Below are 26,681 nucleotides of genomic sequence, written 5' to 3'. Positions count from 1 at the left end.
TCTGTTTCCCAGCATGGGGCATGTGGCAGGCCCTTCTAGGGGGCATGTCTGCCCATGTGGGCCTTGGCAGTGCTTCTCCTTGGGCACTGAGTGCAGAAGGGGCAAAACCCCACTGTCTGGAGGGCACTTGACCTTGTGGGCACTGCCTGTAGAGGTGGGACTCGCGGTACCAAATCGCTCCTCCTCTCAAACCATGCCTCCTCCGTGCAGATGAGAAAAATCATGCCCACAGCCTTCCAGGGCTGTAGTAACGACTAAATCAGAGAGTGTTAGTGCCCTGCCATGAACAGCGCCTGGCACACAAACAGACTCTCAGCAAAAGTTAGCGAGCTGCCTCCCTCCCTCTCCTTTCTTTGTTTCTGGGTTTTTCAGACTCTCCGAGAATTGTTCCGTCTCAGGAGAAGTGGAGGTAGCACTGGGCTTTGAGCCTGAGTATCTGGATTTTTGTGCAGGATTTGCCTCTTCCCTGCTTCCTGGCCCTGAGGGAAACCCCGAGTTCTCCTCTGGGGCACTGGCCCTGGCATCACACAGTCTATACTTTAAATCTACATCTCCACTGATGAGCTGGGCAAATTGCTTAACCTCTCTCTGTCTCTGTCCTTATCTGTAAACCGAGGATAAGAGTGGTTTCTGCCTCCTTCTAATGGGGATTACACGAGATTAACACTTGTAAAATGCCTAGTGAATGCTCTTTGAGGTTTAGCTATTTATTTCCTTATCTGCAAAATAAAATGGGCATAGTAGTACTAGCCTTGATCACATGGATGGATACAAGCTGGTAGAATAAAGAGGGTGAAAACAACTTTGAAATCTGTGGAGTACCACACACACCTGAGTCTTGTTGTATCATCCCCCGAGCCTTCCTAGTGGCTCTGTACTCAACATCTACTCCTCTGGGCAAATGACATCCTTACCTTGTGCCCCCATGAACTTCTGTTTCAGCACCTGTAACTCTTATTTGCCTTTTTGTTTACCTGTATGACCCCCTCACTAGACTGTACCCATCTTGTGCTAAGAGAATGCATCCAATTTGTTTCTATACCCCCAGTGCCTAGCTGGGGCTATGCAATAAATGTTAGTGGACTGAATGCAGAACTTACTGCAAAGGAAACAGAAGCTGACTTGGAACCCTTTGCCCACAGCTCTGGACCTTTATAACTCACTGGTAAGCAAAGAAAATCTGCTTCAATTTCTAACACCTGTCTGGATTTGTGTGTACTAATATAGTAACAGATTTCAATACAGCTAGTCAATTTGTCATATAAGAGGTGCTCAGCCAAAAAAAAAAAATGAGTCCAGGGAAATATTAAGCAGGCAGATATTCCCATAAATTAACTTCTATTTGTAACAGTTTTACTGCTGTTGGGATCATACTGTAGGTATTGTTTTGCAGTATGCTTTTATAATATTTAACGTACCATGTAATATTTTTCCAAGTCATTGATTTTTTTCTGGGATGACTTCTCACTAGTTGTATAGTATTTCATTAAGTATGCATGCCATAAATTATTTAAATATCATGCACTTTTGGGCAGAGTGCCTAGATGGAATTTCAGTCTCTTTGAAGGGGAGCTCTTAAGCAAACAGCCACAAAAATAAATGCAAAATTAGATCGGGGTGAGGGCTATGAAGGGGAGGTGTGTAGTGTCATCAGAGGGTGTGGCAGGGAGATTTTATTTGGTCAGAAAGTCATGAATGAGCTGTGAACTGAGGGCATGTGGGAATCAAACAGATACAGTGAATATCCAGGAACAGTGCAGGGAAAAGGGAAGAGGGCCAAGAAGAGACCTTGGGGAATGTCAGGAGTTAAAATTGTTCTTATTAAAAGAGGGGTCCATGGTGGAGATAGAGAAGGACAAATAGATAAAAGAGACAGGAAGAGACCTAAGAGAGGCACTTCGGAAGCCAAAGGAAAAGACAGGTGCAGTGTTAAAATGCTTCAGGGAGATCAAGTAAGACACAGGTAGTGAAAAATGTCCATTGGTATAGAAAGTCCTATGTGACTAGCGACCTCCAAGGAGGTAGCTTCATTGGAAAAGTTGGCTCAGAAGCCATATTAATTGGAAGTGAATGGAGAGGTGGTTGGAGAAGTGGAAATATTCAGAGTGGACTATATTTTTTTGGAACATGTTTATGCCAAGTGATAAGGGTGTAGGTGATTGCTACACCAGAACACGGGGTCAAGGCATGGATCTAGCTTCACCTCCTCTGGGAGCTTTTCTGTCTCACACCCACTGGGATATCATCCCACCTTCCTGTGTCCACAGCCCCCTGCACTCACTCCCCTTGGGGGCCCGGCCCAATCAGAGGGTGGCATTTGTTTGCTTGTCTGTCTGTCTACTTTTGGTAAGACATCTGTGGGTGAGAAGTGAGTGTTAGATTGCTAGTATAGTGTCTTTCAATAAGTACTGAATATTTGTTGAATGAGTTTTTAAAAAATCTGATGTTCGATCAGACACAGATGTTAAGAAATTAGCAGAGAAGAGGATAAATAGAAGAGAGGAGTGATGACACAACGTTGCGGTGTAGATGAAGGGCTGACTCTGAAGTAGAGGGGGGACACTTCCTCTGAGTCAGGAGAAGAGAGTGGGGATGGGAGCAAATGCGCACAGACACGTTCAAAGATGGGGCAGGAATTTGAGAGTTCGCGTCTTTTTTTAACCAATTAATTAATTAATTTATGGAGGAGGTAATTAGGCTTTCATTTATTTATTTATTTTAATGGAGGTACTGAGGATTGAACTCAGGACCTCATGCATGCTAGGCACTCACTCTGCCACTGAGCTATGCCCACCCTCTTCCCCTCCTCCACTGAGAGTTCATTTCTGATAGTCTCAATTTTCTCAGTGAAATATTTGAAAAGATTATCTACTGAGATGGGTGGCGGGGCCAGGGAGGGGAGGAGCTGGACGAGGACAGAGAAGGTTTGTAACAACCAACAAGGGTGATAACATGGGAGTTTGGTGGGGTAAACATGGCAGGATCACTGAGCCTCCATGAGGGCCTGACTGAGTTTGGAGACCTCAGAGGTGCTGAATGATGTTAAGCTTAATGCCTGCATTATTAAACAATATTCACACATCAGAGACACTGGGGTGTATACTCTGGGAGGCATGAGTCTGTCTGTCTTTCTCACTGCATATGAGTAGCTGCACATGAAGTCACCAGGTTTTTTCCCCTAATGGGTCCTAAGAAACCTGCTCAGGGCAAGGGCAAGACTAGAAACCCAGTGGAGCTGATGACACGTAGAAGAGTTAGCTTTCATCCCGGCCTTCGAGAAACGCACAGTCTGGGGGGCTTCAGGATGGCGGAATAGACAGACATGGAGCTCGCCCTCTCCCACAAAAACATCAGAAACACACCCACGTGGGCAGTAATCCTTGCAGAATGCCTACTGAGCGCTGGCAGAGGAAACACAGCCTGGAGGCTGAGGCAGACCTGTTTGCAGGATTGCTTTCCTTTGGTGTTGGGGCAGGAGGAGTTGCCATCTCCCTGTCACCCACAACCACCGGTCTTTCACTCTTTGTTATCTGATGTAGAATTTTTACTGGGTTAAGTTCATTGTTACACGGACCACTCTCTGATGCTCGATCAGTTGTTCTAATGAATGAGAATTAGGTTACAGTTTTTGGAAACATTTGTCTTGAAATATGGATTTTATTATTATTTAGGTATGGCAGAGCCAACAGATCAGGAAATGCCTGCCATTAATAAGATAGTTTGTTATATTCACAAATCCCAAGAGGAAGGGCAGGCCATACCATGGGGTGGCCACATGAGGTCAGTGAGGAGTCAGAGGGAGAGGGGAAAATTGTGGGCAAGAGTCTTTACTATGGTTTCCGTAAGAAAGGAATGGACAGGCAGGGTGAGCGGGTTTCGGATTGCCTACTTTGAATAGTTTCAGTGGGCTCTGGGGTGTAGGGGCTCTCCCTCCCTAACTGGCTCATACCTGGCCCTTGCGTGATTAGGGCAGGTGGAGAGTGGCTTGGAGTGTGAGAGCCTGACCCAGGAGGTGGTGGGATGTGGGCTCTGATTTGGTTGGTTTGCATTTGAAAGTCAAGCTCTCTAGAGACTCATTGAGGGTCTCTAGAAACTGCTAACCCTATGAGGGGCAGTTCCTCCAGGATCAACAAGACCCCAAGATACCAGAGCATCAGAATGGAGAAATTAAAGGACATGGGTGCTACAAGCCAGAAGTAGAAAGGATTATTACTAGGAGTTGCTTGTGGAGTGACGTTTTAAATCCAGGTATCTGTGCTGAAATAGCATTTGCTGTCTAGCTTTTGGGGCTTGGTTTGGTTAGAGCAGGGCTGTGCCCACTGTAAAATGGCAAGAACATTTAGGCATTTTTCAGATCAGATGGGATCTCTTGGGAACTCTCACATAGCATCTGGGCTGTGGAGAATGGGTGTGATTTTCTGGTCTCTAGGTCTTAGTTGGAGGTTATCAGAGAAGAGGAGAGAAAGATTTTTTCTCTGCACAGAGCTCAGGGAATGGCCCTGCTCTGCTGGACAAAAGCACAAATCCCTCCTCAAACATATGATTTGTTAAATAAGTCGTTAGATTCTGGGGATCCAGATGTGAATGCCCCTTGGGCCAAGGGCTCCCCTTCTATTTAACAATAGAAATAAATAAATAGATCTGGCAGATAGGGCGATGGGCAGACTGGGATTGTGGGGCCATGGCCATCATTAAGGCTCTGAGATGCTTCTTTGCAGCATCGTTGTGGGTGCAGAATTAGTCTCCTGCCCGTGCTGTGTGTGTCTTTTGACTCCATCAGCTGCATCCCTGTTGACCTCGAGCTCAGTGCTGAGTGGAATGAGATGGGCTGACTTCCCGTGTGTCTGCCCAGGGCCCCTTACGGTCAGAACTGGAACTTAATCTGCACTGGAGACTTTGTCCTGATCGTGTTTCCCTTCCACATGTGTGTGTCAAGGTCCGTGGGCTCCATTTAGCTTAACCCCGCCCCCCTACCCCCATGTCTTGTTTCAGCTCCCTGTTCCCCATTGCATGGAGGCAGAGAGAGTCAACCTGGAGACAGAGACTGGCTGGGAGCCACAGGTGTGGTGGCTTCCTCCTGGTGGGTCCTCATTCACTTGGCTCTGTACCACCTCCTTCAAACCCACTCACTTTGCAAAGCCTGCCTCCCGGCTCCTCTGGGCCACTACGAAGCTACTGAGGCCAAATGACAGGCATGGAAATCGTAGTTGGAAAGGGTCAGAGCTATGCTGATGTTAACACTTGAATTACCCTTTACTATCTATAAACTATATTCATAATGTGTATGTCACAACAAAACTTTTGAGGTTACTGTTATTATTTCCTCTTTGGCAAAGTGAGAGATCAGAATGTCTTGAGACCTGTTCAGGATCCCAGAACTGGACGTTCATGGATGGAAGGTCACATTTTCCTGACTTTGAGTCCAGCAATCTGGACACCCTTCTCTGTTACTGCAAATTGATGGCTTTAAGTCAGGTTTTCCAAAGAAAGCTCTGTCTGTTTTGGGGGATGTTTATAGCTGGAAAAACAACATAGGGTTTCATGAACAGATCTTTTTGGGAAACATTATGAAACATGATGAAATGATTTTATTTACTGTGGGATCCTTAGAGCCTTTAACATGTTAATTGCATCATGACCTTTAGGAAAGACATGTGATATGCCACTTCTTTTTTTTTTTTTCTTCCTTTTTAGACCATGGGTCTATTTTTCTAAGAACATTTTGGAGAATGTTCTTAGGAGCTCACTTTGGGAAATGCTGTCTCAAAGTGTTAGGATATTTTGGTTTGAACAAAGAATCTGGAAATGAATGGTTTCTGAGACCAGAGTGAAGAGTTTCTAACGGTGAGAGTTCTGGCATCTGCTCTGGATGGTGACGGTGGTGTTTAAGGAAAGAAAGCGTTCGAGGCCGATGCTGTGGCAGCCACCACTGGAAGAACAGATCTGAGAACCCACTTCTCTGTTTCTTTTGTCAGCCCCAGTAGGAAAGAGGTCATGGTAGAGAAGAGGGGGAAAAAAGTGTCCATTTAGCACGTTTGTCTGTTGTTCCTTTAGGGGTGGCCAGTTGAGTGGGTGTCAAGGAAGCCACCCTGCAACCAGGAGCCTAAGACCCTGGTCATGGGTCGTGGGAGCCCCCTGAGAGTTTTCTCGGCCTTGTCCATCTTTTAAGCTGTTCATATAACCCTGGGGAATCCAAGCCAGGCGGAAGATTTCCAAAGGTTGCATGGAAGCTGAGAAGAATTGCACCAAAGATGCCAAGCACGGAATTGAACCCCAAAGAGAGAAACAACATTGTGATTAAGGCATGGAGGCCAGATGCAGCCTGCTGTCTGCATCTGGAGCTCCATGCGATGTCTGAGGGGCTGGCAGGTGTCAGCTCGGGCAGGGCCCCCTTGCCCTGGCCTGCCTCCTCCCAGCTGTTCCCAAGCTGCCAACAGCACCCAGTGGCTGGGAGCTGGACTCTCCCTCGTCTGTAATGAGTTCTGTGCACGTTTCATTTGGCCCCTAGTGCCTGCCTGTGGGTTTCATTTGGACCGGCTTTCTGAGGACCATGGGGATGGTCCTGAGGTCCTGTATTAGATGAGGGAGGCTCCAGGAGGTCTTGGTGGCCAAGAGTTAAAAAAAAGGAAAAGGAAATGAATTTGTGGAGGAACAGTTCTTAAAGTACTGCTGTTTTGTAAGGATCTTCTCAGGAAGAAAGTGTGACAATATTAAAAGAGGAAAAAAGTCTGTTTTCTGTGATGGACTCAAATAATTTCCAGAAAAATATCATTCTTATCATTATCTATCTATCTATCTATCTACCTACCTACCTACCTACCTACCTACCTATCTATCTTTCTATCTATCTCCATGATGGAGACCCTGCATCTGGGTAGATCTCAGAGGTGAGAGTGGGTCCAGGCATTCCTGCGGGGGCTCCCCGGGATTCCCCTCAGCCCGCGGGTCTTCCCCTGAGCTCCCCACTCTTCCCCCAGCTCATCTCTCAGCTCTGCGGCGCCACCTGCTTCCCCGGTGAGCTCTTCACCTCTTTTCACTTAACTAATCACTCAGCTCCATTTTCTGGTGAGGCCTCTCACTTCTGTACAAACCCTGACTGATACAGGGCATTGCAGACTTTGCATTTTTATATTTTCCTGATGGATTCACTCGTTTTCATTGTCATGAAACTGCTCTCCTTATTTCTAGGGTTTTTTTTTCTTTTGCTTTATAGCCAAAGTGACTTTGTTTTATGGTCACACAGTGAATCCATATTTATTTTGGTTAGTGTTTGCATGAAGTATTTTTTTCTTTCTTTTTACTCTTGACCTTTTTGCATCCTTGTTTTTAAGGTGTTTTTGTAACTAGTTGGGTTTTGTTCATTCTTGTCCCTCAGGTGTCACCTTTCTGGGGTTCCAACACGAAGCCCGGGTGGTACCACACCTTTTCTCCTTGAGACTGTCGAAATCTCTGCAGTTCTCAGCTTCTCACTGCCAGCTTTCTGATCAAGAACAAAAACTTGCCAAATATTGTAATTCCCCTCTCTTGGCTTCCCTTCTTTTCAGACTTTTAGACCCGGAAATCTTTTCTCCCTTAGTGGTCTTCCAATACCTTCAAATATATTAAAATAAATTGTCTAGCTTTTCTGGTTGTCTTAGAAGGAGGATTGTTTTGAAATAAGTGAATCTTCTATTGCTGGAAGCAGAAATCTGGAAATATTCAGGCAGGAAAAAAGAATCAGTCTCTTTAAGAAACTGGTAGACTTAAGCATCCATCCCAAACAAGCACAGTAAGAAAGAAACACACATCACACACACGGAGCTCTCAGGACCCAAGCTAGGAGCGCGTAGCTCAGGGAATGAAGAGATAGAGTGGTTATTAAGAGCTGCTAAAGGATGAGAGAGTTAGATTCATGGGGTGGCAAATGCTGTGGTATTGTCTTGGTTGAAATGAGGATGGAGGTGGACTAGGGGAACTGGTCTTCTTTCATGGGAAGGATCCCAGGCAGCTTGTCTTGCAGTTGGCAAAACTGGAAAGACTATGGGACATAGCGAGGGCCAGAGGCCCTCTGACACTAAGACAAATGTGGGGGAATCCCTGCTCAGGGAAACTAGATTAGATTTAGTCAATATTTAAATAAAAAATTTTAAACCAGATGGTTCTTTGTAGCTAGGTGGTTATATCTCTTTGCACATTGTTCCATGTCATACTTTAAGTTTGTCATCACTTTCAGTTATTTTATTACAAGGCCCAACACCTAGAAAACCCTGTGGGGCACTGATGGAAGGAGCTCAGTGAGTATAACCAGCAGTGGGTGAGCTGTCTGCGCAGTTCAGCGATTTAAGCATGGGAAAACTATGCTCGTTGGGTCTCTCGCCCTTTAGTAAGCATCATCTTTTAGTGGAAATTACTGGCAATGCGACATGGCATTTTAGGACAGGTTAATCAGCCTCGCCACTGATGGAAAACTGTGATGTCAGACTGCAGGGAGCGATGGAGTCAGGTGACTGGGGTTAGGAGCCACTTACCAGCTGGGAGACTATCTGACTGCCAACCTTACAGTCCACTATGAGGAATAGATGGCCTATATAGATGAGGTGTATAAAGTGCTCTCCCCAGAGTCAGTTCTTAGTAAATGTCAATTCTCCACCTTTGCACCTTCTCCATGGGGAACGTAAGTCAGCAAAATCTGGTTGAAGTTCAGGAGGGTGCAGTTTTCCCACTGATGAGGCCAGGACTGACTCAGTCACATCTAAGAAGTTGCCTAGAAGAGTTAGTTCCAAATTCAAATATGACATGATTACCCCACCCAGCAGAATAAGCAAAGAGCAAAATATGAAAATAGAGGCACTTCTGCCCCTGTGGACTGATGGGGAACAGGGCTGACCTTAGGAACGCAGTGGAAGGGACCTGTTTCAGGTGGGTTTCTTTAATTCCTTTTGGCACCTCTGCTGCTCCTAAGCAGTTTCAAAGCAGCAGCATCTAAGATGTGGTTCAGAGATGGGGTGCAAGGAGGAAGCAGTGCTTTCAGAGCAACTTTGTGCCACTCCCTATTTTAATTTCAATTGGTTGTGTAATCATACTAATAGCTAACACTTCTCGGGTTCTTTCTGTGTGCCAGGCAGTATTTTACGTGCATTAACTGATTTGCCCTCAGTCACAGAGCTTTTTGAAATTAAGATTCATTGCCAGGCAGTCTGGCTCCAGCGCCCCTCGTGCACTCCGTTGCCTCTTTGTATGCAAAATTTGCTTTGTCTTCACTTGAACGTCAGTGAGCGTGCCCCAAACAGAATTCATCATCTTGCCTCCCAGACCTGCTTCTCCTGCACGGAGGACTTGAGGCTCTGTTGCTTCCACCCACCAGAGCTGGAAGCCTGAGAGTTGTGCTTGGCCCCTGCCGGTGACTTGAGGCCTCACATTTAAACAGTCACCAATCTGTATCAATCCGATCTCTCACGTCTGTTTCTGATACTTCCAGCCCCTCCACCCTTAGGACAACCTTTCCTTTCTTCTTCACCTTCTGACTGGACTGTTGGATTAGCCAGGGGCCTCCCTGACTCCAGCTCTCCCAGCTCTGCCTATTCTCAGTTTACAGAAAAAGCAGAGAAAATGCTGGTCTCTTCATGTCAATTTCCTGTTTAAAAGGGCTCTGATGGCCCCTCTGACCTGCAGAAGGCAGTAGAATCTGAAGAGGGCTGGCTCCAGACTTAGATGGCCAGGGTGTGAATCTCAGCTTCACCATTTAACATTTTTCAGTCTCCTGACTCTTCAGCTTTTCCATTTGGAAATTGAGGATAACTACACAACCTGCCTTGTGGGTATTGTGATGGTGAGTTGAGATAATGTGTGTAAGGCATTTGGCATCAGGCAGGGTAAGAACTCAGCAGTTGTTGCCTCTTTTTATGATTACTCTATAAAGTTCAAAACCCTTGACTTGCCTTATAAATTCCTTTAAATAGGTGATAGTTTCAATCTAACCTCTTGCACGCACCCTAAACATTTCCCCTGCTTTGTGACCCTAAAGCTCATTATTCCAGGATCATCAGTATTTGGACTGAGTAGCTGCTTTTTATTTTTTTCCCCCCTAAAATGTTCTTTATTCCCATTTCATGCCCTGGATGTAGACTGTATTGAAAGAAGCAAGTGTGACAGGATAAGGATCCAGGTGTCAGAAGGAGTTCTAAGGTGACTAAGAACCTTCTCGCTTGTGCTAGCGCTTTTATTTGAAAGTAGCATCAGGTTAGGGTACACGGATGCGTTCCCCTTCTTCTCACTCCATCTCTCCCCGCAGCAGAGGGCCCAGAGGTGAGGAGGGACTCAACATGGGTGTGTACTCATGGGAAGTGGGCACAACTAGAAGCAGATAAATTTATTTCTTTTATTTTTAAATTGGCATATAGCCAGTTACAGTGTATCAATTTCTGGTGTACAGCATCATGTCCCAACCATGCAAATATATATATATTCGTTTTCATATTCTTTTTCATTAAAGGTTATTACAAGATACTGTATATATGCTATAGAGAAGAAATTTGTTTTTTATAGAAGGAGATAAATTTAATTAGAGACAGCGAAGCTTTTGAGGGGTTCAAGAAAATAATGATAGTCAATGTTTAGTACTCATGTACGCCAGACACTATGTTCAACACTTGACATGCATTATTTCTTTTAATCTTGAAGACAAACCTGTGAGATTCCTATTATTATCTCTATTTTACAAATGAGGAAGGAGTCTGAGATTTAGGGAGATGAAGTTACTTGCTAAGATTTGAACCTACACTATCTTATGCCAAGTCTACTATTTACTGTCTTTGAAATATCGATCCTTCAAAACTCTTCTACACAAAGGGAAATGATTAGATGAGTGGTTTTCAAACTTCTTGACCTTGATCCACAGTAAGAAGTACATCTGATGTTATGACAATGCCCCAGGCCATACACACACCCCACACAGGTGCATACACACGTACATACACACATATTTACATACCCACATATAAAAATACAAAACTGAACAAAAGTTCACAGAACAATCACTGCTCTTCCTGCGTGATTTTTATTCAACTGATATTTTATTGTAAAACATAACTGCTAATGTAAGAAAATATAAAAAATGCTAATTTGTAACCCACAAACAGTGGAGGTGGTGAACCTCTCTTTGAAAGCCAGTGACTTTTAGCTCCTTTTCAAGTCATTGGATCCTTTTGTTTCTGTATTTCTTGGAAATTTTGTTGGGTTTATCCTGTTCACTAATCATTCCAAGAAATAACCTTCTCATGTGAGATACAAACATTTAGCTTTACACGGTCATAATATCTTAGGGTGTTGTGTCATAGATATTGTTAAAATGTATTTTGTAAAGTGTTTTTTTTGTGTTTTGTAACAGGAGAATATGCTTTTATTTCTCTTATTTACTAGAAGTTATTGTATTACACTGATCATTTCCATATGTATTTTTAAAGTTGCTTGGCTGGGTTAAAAATTTATTCTTTAAGTTACAAGGACATTGTATTCAAATGAAAGGAACCATCATAATAGTATTAATTAGAAGAGCAGTAAAGCTTTGGTTTCCATGCAAATGAGCATAATTGAAATAGAACTGCATTTTTGCAAATAGATTTTGAAACTTTGGTGGAAAAAACTTGGAAGATAAATATTCTCAAAGCTAAAGCAAATGCAATCTGTATATGTAAATGAGATCAATTAATTTTAGCAGGCAAATGAGGAAATCAATGATTTTCAAAATCTAGTAATTTGGTAACCATTAGTTTCATTAGTCTTTCTGTTTTAAACTTAATTATTCAAATGTAGAACCAGATTGAAGTATAATTTATGGAGAACTCATCCTTAAGTTAATTACATGCAAGCCTTTCCTACTACAAATGGAAAAATTGAGGATGAAATTGTAAATGATTAGTGTGGAGTGTGGAATCCTTCAGTGGTGGCTTGTTAGGGTTCAGCTTGGGAGACAGCGTGGAGGAAGATCAGGGCGGCTTTGATTCAGACCAGGGTCTGAATCTCAGCATTGACTCTGCCTAACAATGGACCCTTAGGCAGCTTTCTTAGCATCTAAAGAACCTCAATTGTTTTCCTCTATTAAATTAGGAAATTATACCCACACTGCAGAGCATGGTGAGGGCTTAATGGGGAAATCTGTGCATAAACCTTCAATGCAGCACCCAGCACAGGGAAGCTAATCATTACAAGTAGCATCCCCTCCCCTGCTTCTTTTCTGTCCGCCCCCCTCCTTTCGTTTTGGATAGAAGAGAGCTTGCATGGAAGAAACACTGTATTTCTGGAGTCGCTTTTAAAGAAGAGCATGTGTTCTGGTTGGTCTCGTCCCTTTAGCTGGTAGTAATTTAACCTGATAGTGTGCTGTGCGTCCCTTGTAGAATCACTTCCATCCAGAATCTGAGATGGGTTTTAGAAGCGCAGTCATTGGAATTACTAAAAAGGCCAGAGCAGCAGTTAAAATAGGGAAGAGTTCCTGCAGCTGGTTTCCTGTTTTTATTTCCTCATTGCAGCGATCGGTGCTTCTGATCCCTTGCATTTCCTGCTCTCGCTAAATGTTCTCATTATGACAGTTGTAAAGCTCACACCTGTATGGTATCTACTTAGTGACTTTGTGAGATAACTAGGACAAGTAGTATTGTTGCCATTACAAAGATGAGAGAAATTAAGGCTCAGAGAGGTTGAGTGGACTGCTCAGGGTCACAGAGCTAGAAAGAGATGGAGGTTCAAACCCAAGCCTGCAGGTGGCAAGGTTTGAGCTTTATTTTTCTGAATCGAGTCTTTTTATATCATGTGGATGCAGCCTATGGTCCACAGGTGAGCCTTGATTAAAAGCGTACATTTCACTGCAGACCCTGTTTGACTGTGGGAGATAGGCAAAGGTGAATTGGTCTGAGACTGGTTGAAATTTCTTTCTCAGAGTCTATAAGGCTGGCCAGCAAATGGAAGCTCATAAAGATGCAGAGAATCATCTGACCAGAGGAGGGAAAGGTCATCGGGAGTGAAAGGAGTCAGGAAAGTCATGCACCTTTCCCTGCTTCCTACAGGACGTCTTTCCGGGTGTGCCCACCCTGACCTTAGCCTCTGTGTGTCCCTGACAGAGAACTCTGCAGGCTCTCTTCCCTTCTTTCCCCACCCCCTGCAACCTCTCCTTGTCTCGTGTTGCTCCACCTCCATCCTCCTTCCATCCATCATCGCCCAGGTTGAACCTCTCTTATGGCCATCTCTTCTCCATCACTTTGCCAGATAACCGTCCCTATCTCTCAACACACTCTTCCCACCCCCACTGCCATGTGCACATCAACACCCTCTGTTTCTCCCTCCTGATTTTACCGTCCTGGTTCAGGCTGTTGATAATTCTTCTGTGAGCCCTTACTCTGCTGTCTTTGGACTTCTGCTTCCTGTCTCTGCCTGCTGCAAGCCATATTTGGACAGATTAGACATCCTGAGAAAAGGCTCTGATCCTGGCACTCCTGAAAAACTCTCAGTCTCCTCCTTTTTTTCTTGGTTAAAGGGTATGGCAATTGTGCTAAGCTCTTTTCCTAAACCATTTTCCATGGCTCATCTTCACAAATCCTCTATTCTGCCTTCTGAGGATGCACTCATGTAGGTATCAGCCTGGAAACTCTGAGGACACGTACTCCATCCTGTCTATCTCTACGTCACTGGCACACAACACAATACTTCGTACAGAGCTCGTGTTCACAAAGCACTTGTTAAATGGATCAACAGATCTAGCCTCACCTACCTATGCCTCAGAATTTTCATGGAGTTTAAAACTCTTCACTTTTTTTGAGGAGCATTTTATTTTTTTGTGAAATGCTGAATTTATACTAAAGAGTATAAAAAAGTATATGTGAAAGTTAGTTAATGATAACAAATTGGTGACCATGTACCAACTGCTAGGTTAAGGCAAGAGACGTGATCAGTACCTTAGAAATTCTCTGTCTGCCCTTTCCAGCACTCCTGTTTCTTTTGTTCACTTTCAACTCTGCCATCTCTAAAGGAAATCACAATCCTGAATCTTACGTTAATCTTTCTATGCTTTTCTTTATAGTAGCTCACCTTTGTAAATAACCCTAGATAAGAAACAGGTGTTCTGCTTTGTCTGCCTTTGAACTTTAAAAATGATTTGAATAATTTTCTTGCTATTACTCTGTAGTTCACTTTTTTTTATGCAGTGTTATTATTTAGATTTATACCATGAATATAGATTAATTCATGTTGGTGAATGTAGCTATAGTTCATTCATTTCCCTGCTCTGTAATATATCCCATTGCATTCTGTTTATTTGTCCATGCTAAATGTTCCAGTATTGATCAATCCTATTCTAGTATAGTATTTGAGTTATTTCCAGTTTCATGACATAATGAATAATGCTTCTATTAAGTATACCTAGAGAAACAAATGGGCAAGAGGTTCTCTGGAGTATGTAACTAGGAGTGGAATTACTGAGTTGTAGTTTACATCCATGTTTAACTGCTTTAGGTAATACCAAACTCTTTTCTAAAGTGGGAGCACCAATTTCTGCTTCTGCCAGTGGTGAACAAAGTTCCCATTTCCCACTATGCCTATACTAGAAAAGAAACGTTTAAAATTAATGATATATATACAAAAAATAAAAAATAATGATATAAAATTATATCTTAAGAAGCTACTTAATAGTACAAATTAAAATAAAAGTAACTTAGAAAAAAGAAATAATATCAATTAGAGAAGAAATCAATGACATAGATATCAGGAAAACCTAGAGAAAGTTAACTAAGCCAAAATTCGGCTGTTTGAAAAGATGTACAAAATTAATAAACCCTTAGTAAGACTAGCCAAGAAAAAAAATAAAAGAGAAAACACATATCATCAGTATCAGAAATGAAAGAGAAGAAATCACTGAGGATTCTAAGGATATTAAAAAGAATTTTATACCAGTACATTTAATAACTCAGACAAAATGTACATTCTTTGGAAAGGACAGCTTACCAAATGAATTTAAGAAATAAAATACCCGAATAGTCATGTCTATCTTCGTATCCATCTCTCTGTCTCATAGTTAAAAATCTTCCCACAAATACCAAAACCAAAAACATTACAAGAAAACTACACACCAATATCTCTCATCCATATAAATGCAAAAATCTTCAGTAAAATATTAGCAAACTGACACCAACAGTGTATTAAAAGAATTCTACACCACAACCAAGACCCACATAAATATAGTCAGTCAACTGATCTTTGGCAAAGGAGCAAAGGCAATACAATAAAGCAAAGATGGTCTTTTCAATAAATGATGTGGGAACAACTGGTTGTCCATGTGCAAAAAAAGTGAATATAGACACAGACCTTACACCTTTCACAAAAATTCACACAAAATGGACCACACACTTAAATGTAAAGTGCAAAGTAACAGAACTCCTAGAAGACAACATAGAAATTTTATATGACCTGGAGTTTGGCAGTGACTTTTTATCCATAACACAGAAGCATGATCCATGAGAGAATGAATTAATAAGGTCTTCATTAAAATTAAAAATTTCAGGGGGATGGTATAGCTCAAGTGGTAGAGCACATGCCTAGCATGCACAAGGTCCTAAGTTCAATCCCCAGTACCTCCTCTAAAAATAAATAAGTAAACCTAATTACCTCCTCCCCCCACACACAAAAAAGAAAAAAATTTGTTCTTTGTGAAAGGTATGGTCAACAGAATAAAAACACAAACCATAGACTGATAGAAAATATTTGCTAAGACATATCTGATAAAGGACTGTTACCCAAAATATACAGAGAACACTTAAAACTCAACAATAAGAAAACAAACAACCTGATTTAAAAAATGGTCCAAAGACCTTAATAACATCTCACCCAAGATGATGGACAGGTGACAAATAAGCCTACAAAAAGATATTCCACGTCATATGTCATCAGGGAGATGCACATTAAAACAACCATGAGCTACTACACACACCTACTAGAATGACCAAAATCCAGACCGAGGACAACACCACATGCAGGTGAGGATGTAGAACAACAGGAGTTTTCATTTGTTGCTGGTGGGAATGCAAAATGGTACAGCCACTTTGGAAGACAAGTTGGCAGTTTCTTATATAACTAAACATACTCTTACCATATAATCCAGCAACTGTGTTCTTTGCTATATATCAAAAGGAGTTGAAAACTTACATCAACACAAAAGCTAACACACGGATGTTCGTAGTAGTGTTATTTGTAATTGCCAAAACTTGGAAGCAGCCAAGATGTCCTTCTTTAATGAATGGATAAATAAACTATGGTACACCCAGACAATATTACTCAGAGCTAAAAAGAAATGAGCTGTAAAGCCATGACAAGACATGAAACAATCTTAAATGCATATTACATAAAAAGCCAATCTGAAAAGTCTACATACTGTATGATTAACTGCATGACATTCTAGAAGAGGCAAAGCCATGGAGACACTAAAAAGATCAGTGGTTAATTGGGATTAGGGGGAGGAAGGAATGAATAGTTGGAGAACAGAGGATTTTTAGGGCAGTGAAAATGATCTGTGATACTATAATGGTGGATACGTGTCATTATACATTTGTTTACATGCATAGAATGTACAACACCAAGAGTGAACCCTAATGTAAACTATGCACTTTGGGTGATTGCTTACCTGTGAAATATCCGTCAGACCTCTTCAAACTGTGCATTTAAAATATGTGGAATTTATTGTCTGTCAATTATACTTTAATAAGAAGATTAAAAATGGAAATAATTTATCAAGGGACACCATAAAGCACGTGTTAATACAAACTATAAACCTATATTTTCAACACATATAACCAATAATGGTTTGCTATCTATAAAGACCCACAGCAGATCAAGGTCAAAAAGAGAAAGATAAAGCAAACAGGAAAAAATAGGGCAAAAGATAGAACAAATCTTTCAGAGAAAAGAAAATATGAAATGGCCCATAAACATAGGCAAAAATGCTCTTTCTCATTAGAAATCAGGGAAATGCAGATTCAGATGACAAGCAGATAGCATTTCATCCCTACGAGACTGGCAGAATTCATGTATTGAGGAAAAGTAGAGAAAACAGAACTTGATAACATGCTGGGGAAGGTGTGAAATACATATGAACATGTTGGAAAAATGGACATTATCTTTTCAGGTGATGCTGCGTAATGCATCTGACTCAGCCATTCCTCACAGGAACATAAACCGGACGCATTCCTGGTTGTGTGCCGCAGGGGAGCTGCAAAACTATGTCCTCAGTGGCATTGTTTGTAATAGAAAAAACTGGAAATACCCCAGATATTCATCAAGGGGAGAATGCATGAATAAATTGTGGTTATTCCTCTGTCGGAATACTATACTTTGGTAAAATGAATTAACCATTGCTTCATGCCTCAACAACAGTGAATCTTAAAAGAACATTAAATTAAATGATAAAAGCCAGTTTCTAAAGAACACAAAGAGCGTAATACTATTTGTACAGAGTCCTTTAGAGTACAAAAGTTCACAGTTTAGAGATAGTTATTGTTTATTTAGTTATACTTCATGTGAGAGCAAGGCACTGGTAAACTCAAAAAATCAGTATTATGTTTCCCTTTGGGCTGAGGGAAGGGGAGAGGGGAACCTGAAAGTAGTTGGAAGAACCTGTCTTCACTTGGGTCATGGGAATAATGGTGATTGTTTGATAACTCTGCATACTTTATGCATTTCCTATATTTTTGTATATATATTTTCATGATAAACCTTTTAAAAGGATTTTTTAAAAATCTGAAAAAATATATAGCACTTGACCTAGCATCCTATGTGTGGCAGTGCAAACACATCACAAATCAAATCAAGAACTGGCCTGTGTTGAAAGGACAGAACTGGGGTGGAGCCTTCGCCCACAGGCGGGAGCCCGTCACCTGAGGGCTTCCTCACTCTGTACAAATGCTCACTCTTGTACCAGGCATTTGCTAGGGTCTCCCTGTAAGGACTCTGTTTACTCCTTACCCAATAACTTATTTGAGGTAGAGGCTGGAATTACCCAAATAGAAACAGATGCAAATACGATTTACTTAGGGCTTCTAGTTTCTGATGGGATACACTATTTCTTTTTTAATCAGTGTCTTAATCACTGGGAAGAAAAGTATTCACACAAACATAAAAAGGGGAAATGAAACTCAACACCACCATCAGCACCAGTGCACTTTTTTGGTTGTCCTTCACGTTGGCCCACATGCACAGCGGAAATCATGCTGTTGATGGAATTTTCTAATGAACTTGAGTAATGACCCAGTCAAAAGCCAGAAGGTGAAAAGAGACACGAAAACTCTTGTAAGTCGAGCAAATCAATAGCAAAGTTCATACTGACAGAGAAGCTTAAGTTGAGAGGGGCCAAACATGACATGGAATTCCTCATCACAAGCTAAAAACCAGGCCAATACATATTCAACATAATTTTCTAACATGTAATTAAAATCCAGTTGACCTCTAGGTAATTTTTGTCTCAATAAAATTGGAAGTAAAGCTCTTAACCACAAGCTGCTCATTTCTTTGCTGGGAGAGGAGGCAAACCCAGGTCTTACTCCATTGATCACTAGCTGTGGGCTCCTGGTTGGGGTTTAATGCCTCTGAACCTCAATTTCCTCATCTGTAAAATGGGGATGATCATCTTTATCTCACAGGAATGTTGTGATTGTTAAGGAGAAAGCATTCACATCATTGGCTGTGCCCTGTAGTGGCTGCTTCGTCGTGAGCTGTCGGGGAGAAGCACTAACAGGGCTGGATAAGAAAGCCAGTCTCCCTGACCGGGAGGGGCCTCCCTGAGCACTTGATTTATTTGATCATGTTGGTCAACTTCTTTCCAAGATCTGAGGGGCCTAGTCTTCTTAAGGTAGTTGTCTTTTAACTTACAAAGAAATCTAGGGTTGGAATTCTGAGCAAAGATGCCTGTCAAATTATCTTTCAAAGAGTGAGGCCAGCCACTGGGATAAGGATTCTGAGAACAGTCTAAAAAGCGCCAGCTGGTGAGGTAGCCCTGGTTTCAAATTCTTATGCTGTTGGGTTAGTTACTTAACCTATCTGAGCATCAGTTTCACCAGCCTTAAGCTCAGCCACAATTGATTAAGCAGTCAGCATGCATCAGCCCTGGAGATACAGCAGTGAGCAGGACAGGCAAAGCTCCCCGCTTCATCCGGAAGATGGCCCAGTAAAGCGTGTGATGCTACGATGATTAGGGGAGGGGAAGAGTCATGAGAGCAGGGGCATGGATCCTGGTCAGGGCCTCCTGAACGAAGCAATGTTTAAAGTGAGACCGGAGGGACAGGTAGGAGATGGATATATGACCCAGTCTGCAGAGGGGCCCTTATGAGGATTAAATGACAGCATACGTGTAAATACGTAGTGTGGGTTGGTAACTGGGAAGGGATCATGTGCATTAATAGGAACAGAAGAACAGCTCGACAAACTGCAGAACGAGAACAACCCCTTAGACATCATCTGGTCCTTTCTAGCTTTCGAATCTGGTGACTGGTACAGAGCTGGTTGCCTCAGGAGCTGAACTTGTTAAAAATACACATGCCTGGGTTTCATCCCCCGAGGAAACCCAGTTCAATAGGGGAACTGCATTTAAAGAATTATCCCGGTGATTCTAACCTAGCCTTGCTGACTATTAGAGATGAAGAGACTGAGATTCAGGAGAGGTGGGTTGCGAAGGCCACGTAGCTAGGAGAGGATGTCACTAAGGGATTAAGAGAATAAGTCTGGGTGAGAGGGCAGACCCAAGGAGTCCTGGGAGCACAGCTCCTTCAGGTGTGCTCAGGATAAGCACAGCATCGTTTGCAGCTTCTGCATTTCTTCTAAGCGTACTGAGTGTTGGCAGCCAAGGAGCTGATGTGAAACCATCCCTGCTTTGTCTGTTTTTGAGGCAGGAGCCTGGGCTGGGGTGGGGTGTGGGGTGGCTTGGCAGCCAGAATGACTTTGGGGCTTGCTCTGCCTTGGCTAACAGAGAAATTGGAAAGCCAGGCTGGGAAATTACCATGCAAGCTCTTCCTCTAATTCAATTTTGCGTTGATATCCAGTGTGTCAAATCACTGTGAAGATCAGATGACAACACGGCCATTGAGTCTGTGTCACAGTCGGTTATTTTCAGATGTGTGTGAAGATCCTTAATTGTGTTGGCACCCATTAGGTCTCCCTCCCTGTCAGCTCCATGAACTGCTTGAAGACGCTGTAATTAAGTTCCCTCATTCTGTCCTTGTGCCCATTGTCCCAGGGATGTGAAGCATCAGGCACTGCTCAGACCTCGACTGCAGCGGTCACATTCCTGCAACATCCAGTCAACTGGACATGCACTCCATCTTCTGCCTCTGCTCGCTTTTGGCCCTAGTAGTGCGAGGGGAGGATGGGCTGATTAATTTAAAACGACAGAATCTTTCGGACAAGAGCCATGATTGGCTGAGAGACTACCAGCACCGTCTCCAGGACTTCTTGCATAGATTGTACGAATAACACCCCGATCTACCAGCGATAGTTTAAACAGCCCCTTCTGTCTTGCTTGCTGAATTAATTGAAGTGGAATAGGACAAGCTTGGGAAGAGTTTCAGAGGCTACTCGTGCACCAGATTGCAAATAAAGGACTTTAAGGATGAAAGTCCATCCTATTATTAAATTTAACATGCAACAACACAATTACATCCTTCTTTCTGATGCCCAGCAATATTAAATACAGAGCCAGTCTCATCATACTCATCTCTAATGGATCATCTAAACATTTTTCTTACAAAAGTGAATTTGGAATTTCTGTGCTTACTTGGAATGGGGGTCATAGGCTAGGGCATAGATTTTCTGTTAAAATGGGAATTTTATAAATGCACTTTTATGTTGTAAACAACCAGAGTTCTGTTGATGTTTCAATTCAACTATATATATTCTTTTTATAATTGCCACAAAATAGCATCAGCTGAGGAAAAGAGCAGTGTGATACCTTGGCATTACTTTTATGGTGGGAGAAAAAATGACAATAGTATTATTAATCCTCATTATAATAAGTTGTATTTATTAGATCTTCCCCTTGTGAATGTGCTAAGTGTGTAACTCACCTTACATAATTTCACCCTTTGAATAACACTGCAGTATGTAGTGTATCCCATTCACAAAGGAAGATGAAGTTCAGGAAGTTAAATAACTTTCCCAAGATCAAAGGCCCCAAAAGTATCAGAATGGGTACAGAACTCAGGCCTGTCTGTCTTCAAATTCATGCTTTTTAAGAAAAAATGATAATAAAGACATTGTGGAGACATTTCTGTTTTCAAAATATCCTCCCTATTCCCCAGTATTTGGAGGAAAATTTTTCATATTTTTTCCCTTCATACTTCATTCCCTTGACTCTGAAGTACACCATCAATTTAATAATGGCATTTTTTTTCAGTGAAAAATAAACTTTCCTACCTCATTGTTGGCACATATTAAATATAAGAGAGCCCAACTTCAAAAATATTAAATTGTTGTAATACTGGGCTTGTCATTTTGTTATTTATGGTGTATTTTCAGATCCAGGGAGTCCTGGGAGCACAGCTGCATGGGTCAACACTGTGGGGTGAAGGACCTTGAATTCTCATTTACAGAGTTACCTGAGGCTGATGGGAAACAGAAAAGGCTTTCTGCCCTGAGAGTGTCTTGCTCTGGTTTGTGATGTAGAGGGTTCCTGGGGCAGCACAGAGGGAGAATGAGAGTCAGGGGACGGAGTGTGGAGACAGGGAGGCTGATTAGGTGATGTCCGCAGCCCAGGTGAGAGGTAAGCCCTGACCTGGCCGTGGTACTGATCTGGAGAGGAAGGGATGGACTGGCTATGTTAAAGCAGTGGAATGGGCTGGATAGGGTAGTCAGTGGACTATTCTGGTGTGGGAGAGGGAAGCGTGTTGGGATGACTGCTCTGTCTCTGGCTGGAAGACTGTGGATGGGGTGCTCAGGGAGGACCAACATGGGACTGGAGAAGGAAGAGAGCCAGGTTAGCCTGGGGTCTTTCCCAAGGTGAAGTCAGACTTCTGGCCGCACTTTCTAGTCCATTGCTCATTCTGTTACCCCCAAAGGAGGAATCAGGTCTTGGGGGATTTTAGGATGTTGGGAAGATTCACTCAGAGTTGACAAGGTATGCAATAGGGTGCAAACTAAAGGAGCGGTTGTGCACAGGTGAACCTTGATTTGATGAGGAATAGCAGGTGATCAACTGCGTTTTCTCTGCCATCCCTTTAACTCCCCAGCTCATTCTGATTTTGTGACCCTATAATTAACCAGATAATTAAACAAATGTAAACAGCCACTTCATAAATGCAGCGCCATGCTTTGCTGCTGCCTTTATGTTGATTTCTCATTAACAGCCTGAATTATTTCTCATTTACATGCAGGGAAGTACAGGAACTGACTGCTCACAGAGAACAGCAAAGAGTAGTTTAATATCTCATGTAGGTAAATTGATGAAACTGTACCTGAAAATTGTGTGTGATGATACTGTTTTGCTAAAAATACTTTCCTTGTGTTTACGACTTGTCAGTTTGCATTCATTTAATGAGTTTTTGTTAAGGAACATGGTCTCCTATTTTATTAAAGTAATCATTTTACCACTAATATCATTTTACTTTTCACCGTTTATTTTTCTATGGGATGGGGCCAGGGAAAGAAAAAGAAATCATACCCGTGGTAGCTCCAAAAATTTTGAAAGTGAGGTTCCCCGCCTTACCATTTTGAGGTTGAAGTGACTCCTTAGGGGCCAACTGGAAAACTGTAGTGGGAGTGGAGATATGTCTTCAGTGTCAGGTTTCCAGAAGAGAGCTGAGACTTGGAAGTTCTAGGTAGCAAAATGGCTTTCTGCAAAACATAAACTTTAGAGCTGAAAGAATGGGGCTGAGTCCCAGCTCTGACTCTTACCAACTGGGTGACTCTTACCAGCTTCTTACTTCTCTAATTGGCTTATCTGGAAATTGAGGGAGAATTATACCTTCTTTATTTGGTGATGTGGGTACAAAGGAGATGTTTCAAGCCAAAGAATTTTGTAAAATGCAAAGTGTTTTCAAACGTTAATTTCTTTTGCAGTCACTAGGTTTTTACCGAGTGATTTTTCTGACAGTCACCTCCTACTTTAGCTGTGCTCATTTCGCCTCCTGTGTACTCTCACACCACCCTGGCGGTACCTGTATCCTTCCTTCATTCTTTTCATCAACAAATATGAATTGAGCATCCATTAGGTGCTAGTGTATTAAGCTCTGCCCCCCTGGACTGAAATTACTGAGCATTTTTTGTAAAGACTATTTGCTTCTTGAAGGCTGGGATGTGTTTTTCTCACTCTCGAAGGCAAGGAGCATCTATTTGATTCTTGTTGTTAAGGAAATTGGTACCCTTTCTCTTAGCAAAGTGCCTGACATACAGTAAGTGTTGATGGAACTGGGACCTGTATGTCTCACAAGCTTCCATGTGGTCTAATCATGTTATACAGGAGTAAAGGGAGAGGACGAGGAGTTAAGAAACCATTGGCCATTCTCTTCCAAGACATGCTTACATAATTAACAACAGCAACAAAGTTAGAATACTTCAATTTTTAATGAACACGTTCCTCAGTCTTAGCAGAATTAGCATCATGGTCTGCTTGAACCTCTTGGCTGGCTAATCCTTGCCCATCCTCCAGTTTTCTGTTTGCCCAGCTTCACACACACATGACTTATTTTCCTTTATCTGGAAACTTGCCTGTCCACACTGGGGTGGTACCTTCATGGATGCACCACTTGGAATAAGCCTGTTTGACAGGACTGCAGGGACTGTGGCCTTACCCGGCAGGCCTGTACCCGTGGGTTGTTCAGGATACACTGCTTCCTCCTCTAGAAGAGGAAGGCTTACCCCCATAGAAGCTTATAATACCCCCTCCCTAATATGACTTCTTTATGAGCTTTAAATCTGCCCTGCAGCTAAGTTCGTTATTGGAAAGTCCCCAGAGAGTGTCTGCAGGTACATATTGAGCCTTGGGGTGTGTGTCAGTCCCTGTTGATACTCAGTGAGGGGTAAAAAGGAGTACGTGAGACTTGAAATTTGCCTTTAAGGCTTATGAGCTTTTTGAAGAGATGAGACATGAATCCAGAAACGTTTATTAGGTTTCCATAAAGAGAGGATTGTGAGGTGATGGGAAGAACGTGGACAGAGACAGGGACCCAAGCTCCTGCCTGCGTCAGCTCTCTTGTTTAGGAAACTCAAATCCTCTCGGATCACAGTTATACTTTTATCTGTTTTTATGTGGTGAATTTCTTGATGGTTCCATTTAAACAAAGGTTTCTGCTTCTGCTGAAAAACAAAACTAAAACCACTCCGTTGCTAAGGGGCCCTCTTCTAAGAGAAATCACAAGAGACCAAGATTCACTCTGTCTTGTCTTGACCACAACAGTGAGAGGTCATAAGAAAGGTCTTTAGGACCTGGGCAAATGTTTACTACGTGTTAAATAAGCTGCAGCTTATTCCTGTCCTCTCTTTTTCTTCCTGCTGCATTTGACTTTTCCTCTTTCTTGTCTCCTCAGGGCTAGTCTGGCAGAGCTCCTCTAGGTCTTTTGTTCTCAACTTCAAATCTGATAAATTGCACCCTCGAACTGCAGTTAGTAGCTCTAGACAAAGACAAATAAGATTAATAAGATTAATCATGACACCCTAAGTTTGACCAAGTCAAATTCTTTGGCTCTCCCAGGATTCAGGAAGCTCTGTCTCCACTCACAGCTGAAGGTCCCAGTGCATCTTGGGATACTCTCTCTCTTGGATATTTTGTCTTTAGTGGCAGTGGTCCTGAGTTGGTCTCCCTACGACCAGTTTCCTGATTCTACTACTTCAGTGCCGTCTTCTGGACTGGTCAGGGCTATTTGGACTAGAGAGACTGCTTCAGTTTCTCCCCATAGATGTGGCTTGCTGTTATGAGCTGGGTATTCAGCCCTCTAAATACTGTACAAATGTTTTCCATCAGTTATTACAGTGAAATCCTGGCCATTGGGAAGGTAATAAAATCTGTGACCCAAGGAAAGAATGTTTCACACATACCTGGCAACCAGAGAGAACTCATAAAAAGTTCATTACAAGGCAACAGGATTTGTCCTTATGTATTTCCTCATGACCATTGCTACAAAACCTTGCTTTAGAGCAGATGTCCTACAGCTGAATAGGGACAAAACTTCCCAAACTGTGTGATTAAAATACATTTGGGTTAAAGATTCTCTCCTTTTTAAAACTGTCATTTGTCCTCCCTCTTTTCCACCATTCACTTACTACCCCTCTACTAGGACATCTTCCTCCCCTTTTATCTCCTCTTCATTCTAGTCAAGTTGGAAGGAAGAATAGTTGAAAGGAAGCCAGTTAGGTCAAGCAGAGCCCAAAGCAGAGGCAGCTGTGCCAGTGAGTGGATCCAGATCACGTGTTAGTTGAGAAGCTGTGAATTGTATAAATTGACTATTTAAGATGTATATTAAAGCTTTGAAATGTAAGGCGCTTGACATGGTAAAAAAGAAGCTGAGATCTGAAATGAGGGAAGAATCACCTATGAGGTGTGCATCCCCTTTTTAAGTCTCTCTTGCCACCCTGAAGACGATACACCAATACATACATCTTTCCTGAGTTTACTGTGAAACTTTTAAAGGTGTCTGCTTCCCCTTCATAGGAAAGATATCAAGGATATTCATTATTTATAACATACATTGTGAATGAGGGAGAGCCCCTTGGCCAAGGTTTTGAAAACTCTCTTCAAAGGAAATGCCCTGACAGAGAAATGCAGCAGTGGTATTTTAAATTGACATCCCACATAAGGAGTGTCAGGGAGGAAGATTTCCAGGAGGAAATGATACTTGAAAATTTCATTGTAAAAATGTAATTGCTAGTTTATTGTTTTCCTAGGTAAATGTTTCTCCTCTACACAGCTTTCTGATTTTTCCTTTTTTGAAGAAAATGATGGGTTGGCACAGACGATGCCAGAGAAAGGATGGTATCTGACAATGGCTGTAGAATAGAATAAAATAGACTGGTTCCAGCCATTATTCAACCCAAGGGACGTCTGGTTCTCTGTAGGCAAAGAAGTATATATCAATGCCCAGAAATGCACTGGCTTCTACTCATTTAAATCTCCATGAACATCCCTTTATTTTAATGAAATAATGCCAAAAAGAACTCATTAGAGCGAAAGTTTTCATTTTGGTGAAGTCCTATTTGTCAGTTTTTTCTTTTACAGATTGTGTTCTTGGTATATGGTCAAAAATATTTTCTATTATTTTTCTTCTAAAAGCTTTATAATTTTTTGTTTTTATATTTAATACATTTTAGTTAAGTTTTGTATAAGGCATGAGCTTTAGGTCAAAGTTAATTTTTTTTTTGCCATATGGATTATTGAGTTGTTCCAGCACTATCTGTTGAAAAGACTACTCTTTCTCTATTGAATTATTTTTTGCACCTTTGTCTAAACCTAGTGGACATATTGGTGGGTCTCTTCTATAATGTATGTCTATCCTTTCTTCAATATCAACACTATCCTGATTATTGTAGTTTTATAATGTCTTAATATTAATCTTATTAGTGTAATTCTTATAATTTCATTTTTTTCTCTTTTCCAAAATAGTTTTAGCTTTTCTAGTTCCTTAGCCTTTCCATATAAACTTTAGAATCACCTTGTCTGTATCTACAAAAAAGTTCTGCTGGCATTTTGATGG

This window comes from Camelus dromedarius, chromosome 15 (genome assembly GCF_036321535.1).
Source record: "Camelus dromedarius isolate mCamDro1 chromosome 15, mCamDro1.pat, whole genome shotgun sequence".
Lineage (NCBI taxonomy): Eukaryota > Metazoa > Chordata > Mammalia > Artiodactyla > Camelidae > Camelus > Camelus dromedarius.
Note: the sequence above shows the minus strand (reverse complement) of the source record.